General features: G+C 44.2%; 1 long non-coding RNA gene across 1 annotated transcript; it reads left to right on the top strand.

Moving 5' to 3' along the window:
* Positions 1-326: 326 nt before the first annotated feature.
* LOC135983053 (uncharacterized) lies at positions 327-9,686 on the top strand. The gene is made up of 4 exons (XR_010600540.1): positions 327-685; positions 6,506-6,703; positions 7,560-7,642; positions 9,526-9,686. It is a non-coding gene; the product is annotated as an uncharacterized LOC135983053 (long non-coding RNA).
* The last annotated feature ends 401 nt before the right edge of the window (positions 9,687-10,087 follow it).

Below are 10,087 nucleotides of genomic sequence, written 5' to 3'. Positions count from 1 at the left end.
AGGCATCTGTCTTGAATAGAAATCAAAAAGCCTTAATGGTGGAAGCTTGAGCTTGTAGACTGGAGCAACTAGGTAGCCACAGGATCTGGCTGTTTTGGGTTAGTTTATTCTTGACTATCTCCAGAGTGATCAGCTAGTCCCAGCTGTACACAGAAATGTCCGTATATTTCGGCATTGCAGGAATACTTTAGTCTAGTTCTCAAACCCATATGTCTGGCAAGAATGCTCAGTTAAAGGAAATCTAATGAATGAAGCCTGTTATCTGGCCTCAAACGCTCTCAGGAAAGAAGGGACAGTTTACCTGGTGGGTGTGAAATAGATGGCTCTGTAAAAGCATGCTTCAGCTGTAACCACTTAGTGCAGAGGTGTTTTAGGACTGGGCAGAAATACCTTTTGTTCAATGAGTAGACTTAGGGATGCTTCCCTTTATTCTGAGTGTGGGGCACTAGAATGTTCTGTTATTACACAGGCTCTGGGTCTGCTTATTTGCACATCACAGTGGTAAAGGGAAAGTGGTTTATAAATGCAACATTCAAACACCTTGTTTTTCCTCCCCTTCTCTAAACTTGTAGAGAGAAAGAAAGAGTCCTTTGCCAACCATTCTGGTCATGAACCCAGGACTAGCATCACTGAGCAAATACCACCACCAGAACATAACTCCTTCACCGCAGCTCCTGCCAGAAAAGTAAGTGAATTGGGGATTGACTTAGAGTCCAACTGTGCATTCCATTGTTACTTTAAAACAATTGGGTGCACTGGAGAATAGATTTTCTTAAACTGGTGTTCAGAGAGGTTGCAAGATTTACAATCAGATACTATTCTCTCTCTGATTTAACAAAGAGGCACAGTTAATGGCATAATAGTCTGGGACATGCACAAATAGGGCTAATTTTGTCTGGTGTGCTCTCTTTCCATTATGCACCCTCTGAAATAAGTTGGGCCATTTAAAAAAAAACAACAACACATTACTGCTTAACAAGTACTCCTGGTTCTCTGGCCAGGAAGGACCCAACTGCCTGTTTGGTGACAGAAGCAGTTTTGTCTACATCTGTTCCACTAGTTCCTTTCAGCAGAAATTACTGCAACAGAGAGAACTCCATTGAAACTGTCCTTATGGAAGCGACTGGTAAAATTCCTGTTTTTGCCCTTCATGGCAATGTGACAACAATGCAATTGGTATTGAAGCACATAGCCTGAAGATCCATCCAGGTTACATAACCTGCCCCAGACTTGATGGTATGAGCTACACTAATGCTACACTAATGAGGTAGAGGTGAGACTGCTTGTCATTTCTCTGGCAATGATATTCTCCCCCCTCTCCCTCGAGTGAAGCTCTCTATAGCTACTGAGATTAGACATAAACTTCTTCTGACTCTAAATCCACTTGGCTAGCAGGAGCCATGAGTGTGGTCCCTATGAGTATTCCATACATGCCCGAGACTGGAGAATTTGCAAGTAGTGTCTGTTGGTCCGTTTTTGGGCCCTGGTGTTTTTTGTGCTCAGTATCAATGGTATAAGGAGAGGTGCAGGCCAACCTGTTTATTCTTACTGTTGCCCAGCCTGAGTTGGAATCCTATGTCCAGAGCCACCTTTGCACTGTTTTCCTACCTGTAAATATCCTAGTGTATAGTTTCTAGTGTTTTCAGTCTTTTAATTAGCGTAGTTTAGTCCCCCTGCGCTCTGCTCCCGCCTTGGGGCCTCCCCTCTCAATTTCTTTTCACTCCCGTCTGAAGGACCATGTCTAGAGTCCTGGGATTTAAGAAATGTCTCTTGCCCCTACCCCATCTCAGTCAGCGATGATGGCTAGTGCTGCCTTTAGTGTCTTGGGGAGGCTCACATCTTCGCTAAGTGCAGCATCTGCCTCTGCTTCCCTCCCCAAACCTGAGAGGGGACAAGGGTTTCAACTGAGGAAGTATCTCATGGAGAAAGTCATGAGACCCAGTCAGAGCCTGGCAGGTGAACCCTCTGGTACATAGGCCTCGGTCTGCAGGCAGTGCCCCTCTGAGCATGAGCTCCGAAGCAGAGGCTATGGCCGTTAAGTCAGAGTAATCATTGCCTCAGGCCTCTTAGCAGAGTTAGGGGCACTTTCATAGATCCTTTTCCACATTTGCTTCTAAAAGAAGGATCCCTCCCTGACTTGGACAGAGTCAGGTGAGTCTTCGTGTTGATCCTAAAGACTCAGGTCTGCCTAAACCTCCTGACCACGAGGGTAAGGTGTGAAGTAGAAAAGTCTTATCGGTATTGGCTCAGGCTCACAACTTGAAAGCCAAAGGATCGGCACCTGCCAGCACTGACTGGGAGCGCTAGGATAGACTCCTCTTCAACTGTACTGACTTGTTCCCAGAAGGATCCGCTGAGCACCATCATTCCCAAACACTGGGACACCTCGTGTTCTGGGAGGGACTGAAACTTTTACCTCTTTTGAGGATATTTTCACCTTACCTGGTCCTCTGTTTCCTCTCCTTTCTGGTTCTCCTGAGGGACACCTCAACAACAGAAGAAGAAAGAAGAAACAACCCTTGAGGAGAAGGGATTAGTCTTCTATTCCATAGATGAATTGAAGCATTCATCCACCAGTACGGCCAACAGAGCCAGAATTTACCTTCTCATTGGTTGATTCTGATGTCCAGACAAGCCATCGCTTCCATGTAGGGGGTTGGCTCAGACAGAGACAGCAGGAGATCTTGGACCCATCCTATGCCCAGACGTGACCACCTAGGGAACCGATGGTATTCACTGCATTGAGATTCCCCCTCCAACCAGTTGACACTTCATACTGGCCCTGTTGGGATCCATGGGATCCCTATGCTAGAGACACTCCAGAGCTATGCGTGAATCCTGCCGGCCCTCTCCTCCTAGTCAACGCCAACTGGCTCCATCAGAGCACGTGGAAGGAGGAAATGGAGCTGGATCAACCGGTTCTGACAGATGTCATCGTCTTTGCCTGATGAGGCAATTGCTCCATCCTCAGCATCCCTGCCTGAAAACCACAGGCAATTGCAGAGTGTGGCAATTGAACTCCAGATTCCACTCCAGGAGATCCATGATATGCAGTATAAGCTCATGGACATCTTGCAGCCCGCTGGCCCCAGTCAGGTGGGCCTCCCAGTAAATGAGGCCATCATGGAACCAACCAGGGCGGTATGGCATACTTCTGCATCTTGCACCCCTACCCTGAAAAAGGCTGAGAATTGCTAACAACCAGGTCCTGTTAGCAAAGCACGATTTTACAAATTACTCCAAATTCTTGGAGTTTGAAGACACTCCATCAGTGGACAGGGTCCAATTCCAAGCCCTCACTGATGAAGGCAAACTGGTAGCTAAGATTTCTTTTCAATTTGCAATGGACACTGCTGATACCACATCTAGAGCTATTGCTACGGTGATACTTGAGGCATGAATCATGGCTTCACTGTATGGGGTTCCTCAGGGAGGAATCCCATTGAGGACTTGCCCTTTGAGTCTAACCTCTGTAACGAAAAGGCGGATGAATCACTGCACTCATTAAGACTCCAGGATGACACCCCACTCCCTTGGCATTTATAGCCAGCATCAAAGAGGAAACACCACAAACAGATGTATAAACCAAGACATCTCCCTCAGCTGTTCTACTGCCAGCACCCTTACGAACTGCCGTGCAATGTCAGAACGTGCAAAGCCCTAAGTAGGCAGCTCTTTCAACCACAGCCACTCAGCCCCATCCACCAACTAGAGGTTACTTTTGACAGGATGCTTGAGAACTACATACATTTATTGATGTCATCTCCAACTGCCCCCCCCCCAAACCTTTGGTGGCCCCCTCGCATTTTTCACTTACAATTGGAGGGCAATAACAATGAATAAGTGTGGATTGGATACCATCCACTCTGGCTATGCCATCAAGTTTCTCTCCTTCCCCCTTGCAAACCCCTTTCCTGGCCCATCTCCAGGGAGCACCCTCAAGAGGAAATCTTCTGTAAGGAGGTGGACTGTCCCCTCCAAGGTCCCCTCCAAGGAGGGGATATAGAGTAAGTGCCACCTCAGCATCTAGGAAAAGGGTTCTACTCCCTATATTTCAGTCTCCAAGAAAAAAGAAGGATGAAGACCCATTTTCGACCTACATCAGCTGAATATTTTTATTTGCAAATCATAATTCTGCATGTGCACATTGGCATTGATAATTCTCTTCCTGGAGAAGGGCATGTAGCTCACGGCTCTCAACGTGAAAGATGCTTTCTTTCATGTGGGCATTCATCTGCCCCACAGAAAGTTCCTCAGATTTCTGTTTGGACTGGCAACCTCACAATGGTGGTGGCCCAGATGAGTCAAAACAGCTATACCAACTTCCCATACCTGAATGAATGGCTCCTAATGGCCAGATACAATCAGGAGGTTCAATCAGCCACCCTATCTTTGCTCCACCTTCTGACATCCTTGGGAATTTGTGTAAACAGAGAAAAGTCTACTTTGAGTCCCACAAAAACCTTAGACTTTGTAGAAGCAACCAAAGAACTGAGTTCAGCAAGGGCCTATCTCCCTATGGACCAATTTCAGGCCATGAACAGCTTAATTCAAGTCACCCTCAGACCTCAAACTATAGTCAAGGTTTGTCTTTCTCTGCTAGCCCACATGCCCTTGTGTACTTGCATAACGCCATTCACCAGGCTTCACCTCTCTATACAGGCTGGCTTTGGGCTGTTTATTCATCAGACAGAGACTAAATGAATACCAAAGTAACAATCTTTGCCAAGGTCACGGCTTTCCTGGTATGGTAGATGAACCTGGAGTAGGTGCATGTTGGAGTTAGCATTCTTTGTGCACACCTGACGGGACCATAATCTGTATTCCACGACCCCCCCCCTTCCCCTCTGCTTTGGATCATGACTAGATTCGCGATAGTGAAGGATCTGGAGAAGCAGTTGGTCCGCACCTCCCCTTACACCCTTGGAGCTCTAGGATTCAGCCCTACAGACACAACGTGCAAATTCTCTGGTCTCAGGCACAAGGAACATGGGCGTCCCCATGTTTGGAATACAGATAGGGACCGTACATGTCAAAGAACTTCCAGTTACAGCTGAGTAACCTTCATATCTTGCATTCCTTTTGGTGGCCCTGTGCTTAACATCTCAGGTTCGTACACTGAAGTGCAGGTTGTTATATGCTAGGTTATTTTTTTTAGAGTGAGCTAATAGATATGAGATGCAAGAGGTTTCATAGTTAGTCATGAATTGTTTTGTATGTGCCAGTCAGCCTAATCGCTTGCCCAGAGCAAATAAGATAGCACTCCCTATGACATAAACTTAAATTTACTTAACCAGGCAAGTGATGAGGAAGAGAGCGTGAGCAACAATGAATAGTGCAGTTAACCCTTTCCCTGCTGCATGCATTGCAGCTACCTCAAGCCGATGAGCGCTTCCTATGCAAGTATGAAAATCTGAAATCTCAGTAGTTTGAGACTTTTGATTAATTGAAGTGGGTTAACACGGAGTAGGTGTACGTTTGTTTTATAGATAAACTCCTTGTGTACACACTCATCAGATTAACCGAAATCCCTTAATTAACACAACTTCGCTTACAACAACTGTCGCCTGCCTCTTGAGCTTTTTCTGTGTCTCACTACCATCAGACTAGATTTCTTGCAGGGAAATGTCAGTATAGTGGCCTCACTGTGTCTTGTAAGGTAAAATCTAATAGCTGTAAGGGCTCCATGAGGTACGTGGGTTAAGGTAATCCGGTAGTGTTTAGCTTTTTTTTTCTTTGGAGTGAAATCCATCCAAAACCACATTAAAAAAATATGAAGGTTGCAGTTAAGTACAGAAATCTCGAAATGCCAGAATTAAGGTCCCGTGTGCAAACTAACTGTCCCATTGTAAATATGCATTGCAATAGTGTTAAATGAGTGCGTACTACACAGGTACAACAAAAAAAATACACATCTCTCCTATAGCCTTGCACATGAGTAGATGGAGGCAGATGCTTTGCAGGAGCCTCCCTCTTCTAGTACTGATTATTTTCATGGATCTCTCTAGCATACATAGAGAAATATGCCAGTACTACAATATTGTACATATCTGTAGCTGAAACAAAGTTGTGAAACAATTGTATATTTGAGGAAATAGTATGTGGTTGTATAGCTGAAGTCCATAATAAAACCAATACAGAGCAGCATGTACAGAATACACGGTTGCATGGTTTCTCATATGAAGTGTTCACTTGCACTCATGTGGGATGAGCTGCATAAGGCACTTGGGTCTTTGCCATTCTTGAGTAGTGCACCCTTCTTAAACACATGCTGACAGACCTTTATATTACACCTTTTTATTCCCTCTCTATGTCCTAATTAACCTTAAATTGCATTTACAGATTAGAATTGTGTGTGTGTATATGTGTCTAGCTATCGCTAGCGACTGCATTGAATCTCATGCTTTAAAGTGTAACCTACTTAGTAAAACTCTCTGGGAAGTTAATTGATATACTGTCTGCAGTACCCTAGCTTCCTAACCGCTGTTGTCTTCTCCCACCGAAGTTCACCAGTTTGCTCAACAAATCAGAGGAGCAAAAGGATGAATCTCCCTCATCTTGGAGGCTTGGTCTACGGAAAACTGGCAGCCACAATATGCTAAGTGAAGCTGCTTCCCGGGAGGCACTGAGAGAGAGAGGTTCCTCCATCTACCGCTCTTCATAGAGTCCCCGGATTTCTGCATTATTAGACAACAAGGAAAAGGTCTCCTTTCCCTCAAAACAGTTTGTAGAGAATCCCATCTGAGGAGTGCTTACCAAGGAGCGTCAATCAGCTTACCCATCTGTAAGGCCATCCCACTTTTGAGCATCATCCCACTGGGTTTCAGTTATGGCCACTCGTTCATAATCTCCATAATTTAATGCCCCTGTCATTCTTCTTGCAGCTTTTGTTCATGCTGCTTGAATCTGTGTTCAGATGCTTTAGTACATTTATACTTTCCTCCTGTTTTGAAAAGTACGCCATCTTACTTTCTATGTTGGTAGTTCATGCAAAATTGTTGGAATTCAGCCAAAGCATTCCTTTTACCCCTTCCTACCTAAATTGGAGCCTGCCTAGCAATCCCCCGTCAGTTTGGCATCCCACATACTTTAGTGGGGAATGTCTAATCCAGCCAGTGAGTGACCTGTGTTCACAGTAGGTATTGTGCTGCTCTGAATCTAAAGTCTTCCTCAGTGTGCTCGCCATCCATTCAGGTCTGCTGCCCATTTACACACGATCTATCTTAATTTAGAAGCTGCCCTCAATTACTAGCCTGACCTTTACCATGCTAGTTGCCAGGGAAGCCAACTCTCTAAAAATAACATATGGTAAATTCTAGAAAACAGATCTTTTGGGCTATTTCTTGAAATGGTTCCAGGCTGACTCCTCCATGCCAATTTTTAAACTTAGAGCAAAGGCCTTGAAAACTGGCAAATTTGGAAAAATTAAAAACTTACTCTCACTTCTAGAAGCAAGAATGGAAACACTAATTCAGAGGTGTTGCTGAATTCCATTGAAGATGTAATTTCCATGTGGAATATACATTATCTTGAAATACGTTGTTTTGTTTTTCCTTCAGGATAAGGACAGCAAAAACTACGTTGCCCCCATAACCCCTAGAACACTAAGCAGTACGGATGACATAGAAGAAAAGGAAAACAGGTAGGACTTGGATTGAATTTAAGGCTCAGATTTTATTCTGGTGAAGATTCTGCTGGAATTTAATCCTTGGAAATGCCTTTCTGCTGTTTCTGTGTTCATGCTTCATAGTTTTCACTCATAACTCCCAAGCGCACAGGTGTTTGATATGGCTTGAAATCTGGCAACATTTTATGAAAAGTGAATTTAATGGGCCCTTCCCTCAGTAGGCGATAGTATCTGCTCCCTAAACTCTTAAATTATTGGCACACTTTCAGAATTTAAAATGTGAAATGCTGAAAACGATGATTATACACACATCTCTCCCCTCCATTGTGATACTATGCAGATGCCTTCTTGTCCTCTAAAATAAGTCTAAATTTGAGTTCTATCAGAGACCCCTGCTTATTGTACTGTAACTTGCTCAAACATCATCTCTTCCATCCCATTTGTTTTTGTCCACCAGTTGCTTCTTGATTGTAGCTTAAGTTTGTGAACTCTGGTGCAGGGACTCTTCTGTGTGTCTGTAAAGTGCCTAGCAGGATGAGGCCCCAAGTCTTGTTTGGTTACTCATTGCTGCTGCTGCAGTATAAAAATGGAAGCAGCATCTGTCTCATAACATGATTATTTGGGGAAATGCTGCCTCCGGTGGGTTCCTTGCAATGTGATCTAAAGGGAGTAAGATTTGAGCTCGGCTTGATTTGTAGAGCCAGCACAAACTATAATTGTTGTGAAGCAGTTACACCGAATAGGCTCTGAGAAACAATTTCACAGCAAGTATAGATTCTGTACTGTTCTTGTTACATCCTGCCTGCCGTGCTCTAGCTTCAGTCTCAAACTGCCACCATTATTTGGATCTTAGCAGACAATTTGTATTTGAAATTACAGGAGGGATGACTGATAAAGCTGAGTGTATTTGAACAGTGCCTCAGACTGTGCTGTACCCAGCTGATTGCTGCTAAGTGTCCCTTGCTCTGTAGGATGAAGAAGGATCAGGCTATATTAGCAGATGGTATTCACAGTATACTGTGACACACAATTTTTCCAGTACTTTTCTTTTAACACCAGCCAAATCAGTGCTTCATGGAATGCTCTAGAGGCTTGAAGTAAAACAGCATGAATAGCTTGAAATCAAAATTGAAAAATAATTGGGAGCTCTGAAGCATATTAGCTCATGCTACAAATAGGTTCTGATTCCTATAGCTGGCGAGAGGCAATTGCCAGAGAACAACACACAAGATACTTCCAGCATGGGAGTGAGGGACTTGAGCTCAGATTCTTAGATCCCATTCCCCTGCTCCTTCACACGTTAACACTCGTAGGGGCATTCATTTGTTTCTGAATCATGGCACATAGTTCTAGTTGTTGCTAAATGTTTATACATGCTGCTCCTGGCTCCTAAGTCAATAGCCTAAGACTTACCATATTGGCTCAGGCCATTGATCCGTGGCCTGGTATCCTGTCTCTGGCAATGACCAGTCCTTGATGTCTCAGAAGGTAAAAGGAGAGAGGCAGGGAGAGCAAGATCTTTCTAGGTCTAATGTATGAAGTGATTTTCTATAAACAGTCTGAATTTGGATCAAGTGCTTGTGGTCAGAGACCTTGTGTTAATGTGTGTGCAAAACACTATGCATTCTTGTGACATTAAATAAGTAATAAATACTTGGGAATTACTAGAGCTAATTTTAAGGGGAATAGTTAATCAAAATGTCCCCGTTATCCCTGTGGTGAATCAGGATTGTAGCTGGAAAAGGGTTTGTATTGCCGGAATGTGGAGGGCTCTTTGCTCTTGCCACTGGATGTTGAGACTCCAGCACTTAACTTCGTGCTCAGCAGTGTGATAAACCACAACAACATGGCTCCAGAGTCTTTTTAAACTGCCGAAGTGCTCTCTTCTGCCTCAACAGAGAATCTGCTGTTAACCTGGTGAGGAGTGGATCCTACACCCGGCAGCCGTGGAGGGATGAACCAAAGGGAAACGAAGCCCCCCAGACTGGTGCACCTTCCACCTACGTATCTACCTACCTGAAAAGGTACCACCTGTAACAGTTAAAATCAGTTTGGCTCAGTAAGCAACTTAAATTCTTAACATGCCATCCAGGCTTTTGAGTGGTTTCTTTCTCTCTAATTGCTGCATTAGTGTGGCTGGCCTTGGTGTCCTCCTTGCTTTCCCGCACCCAGCAGCAAACATCCAGGCCTGCTTAGCTTTTTCATTATAAACCCTGTCGTCTGCGACTTAGATTTTCATGGATTTTAACACGTTGGGCTAAACTTTAAAAATTGTGTTCGCTTAATTCAGATGCAAACTTTTTCAACAAATTATATTGGTGTAATTGTGTTAGATCGCTAAAAACATAATTCCTCTTACTGCACCCTTGGCTTAACGGAATTGTAAAATGCAGTCTTGTGGGGGCCCTAAACAGGTCTGGGAGTCCATTTCTAATGGTGTTGCACGTTACTGCAGAACTT

The sequence above is a fragment of the Chrysemys picta genome, chromosome 4 (genome assembly GCF_011386835.1).
Source record: "Chrysemys picta bellii isolate R12L10 chromosome 4, ASM1138683v2, whole genome shotgun sequence".
NCBI lineage: Eukaryota > Metazoa > Chordata > Testudines > Emydidae > Chrysemys > Chrysemys picta.
Note: the sequence above shows the minus strand (reverse complement) of the source record. Positions and strands in the feature narration are given on the sequence as shown.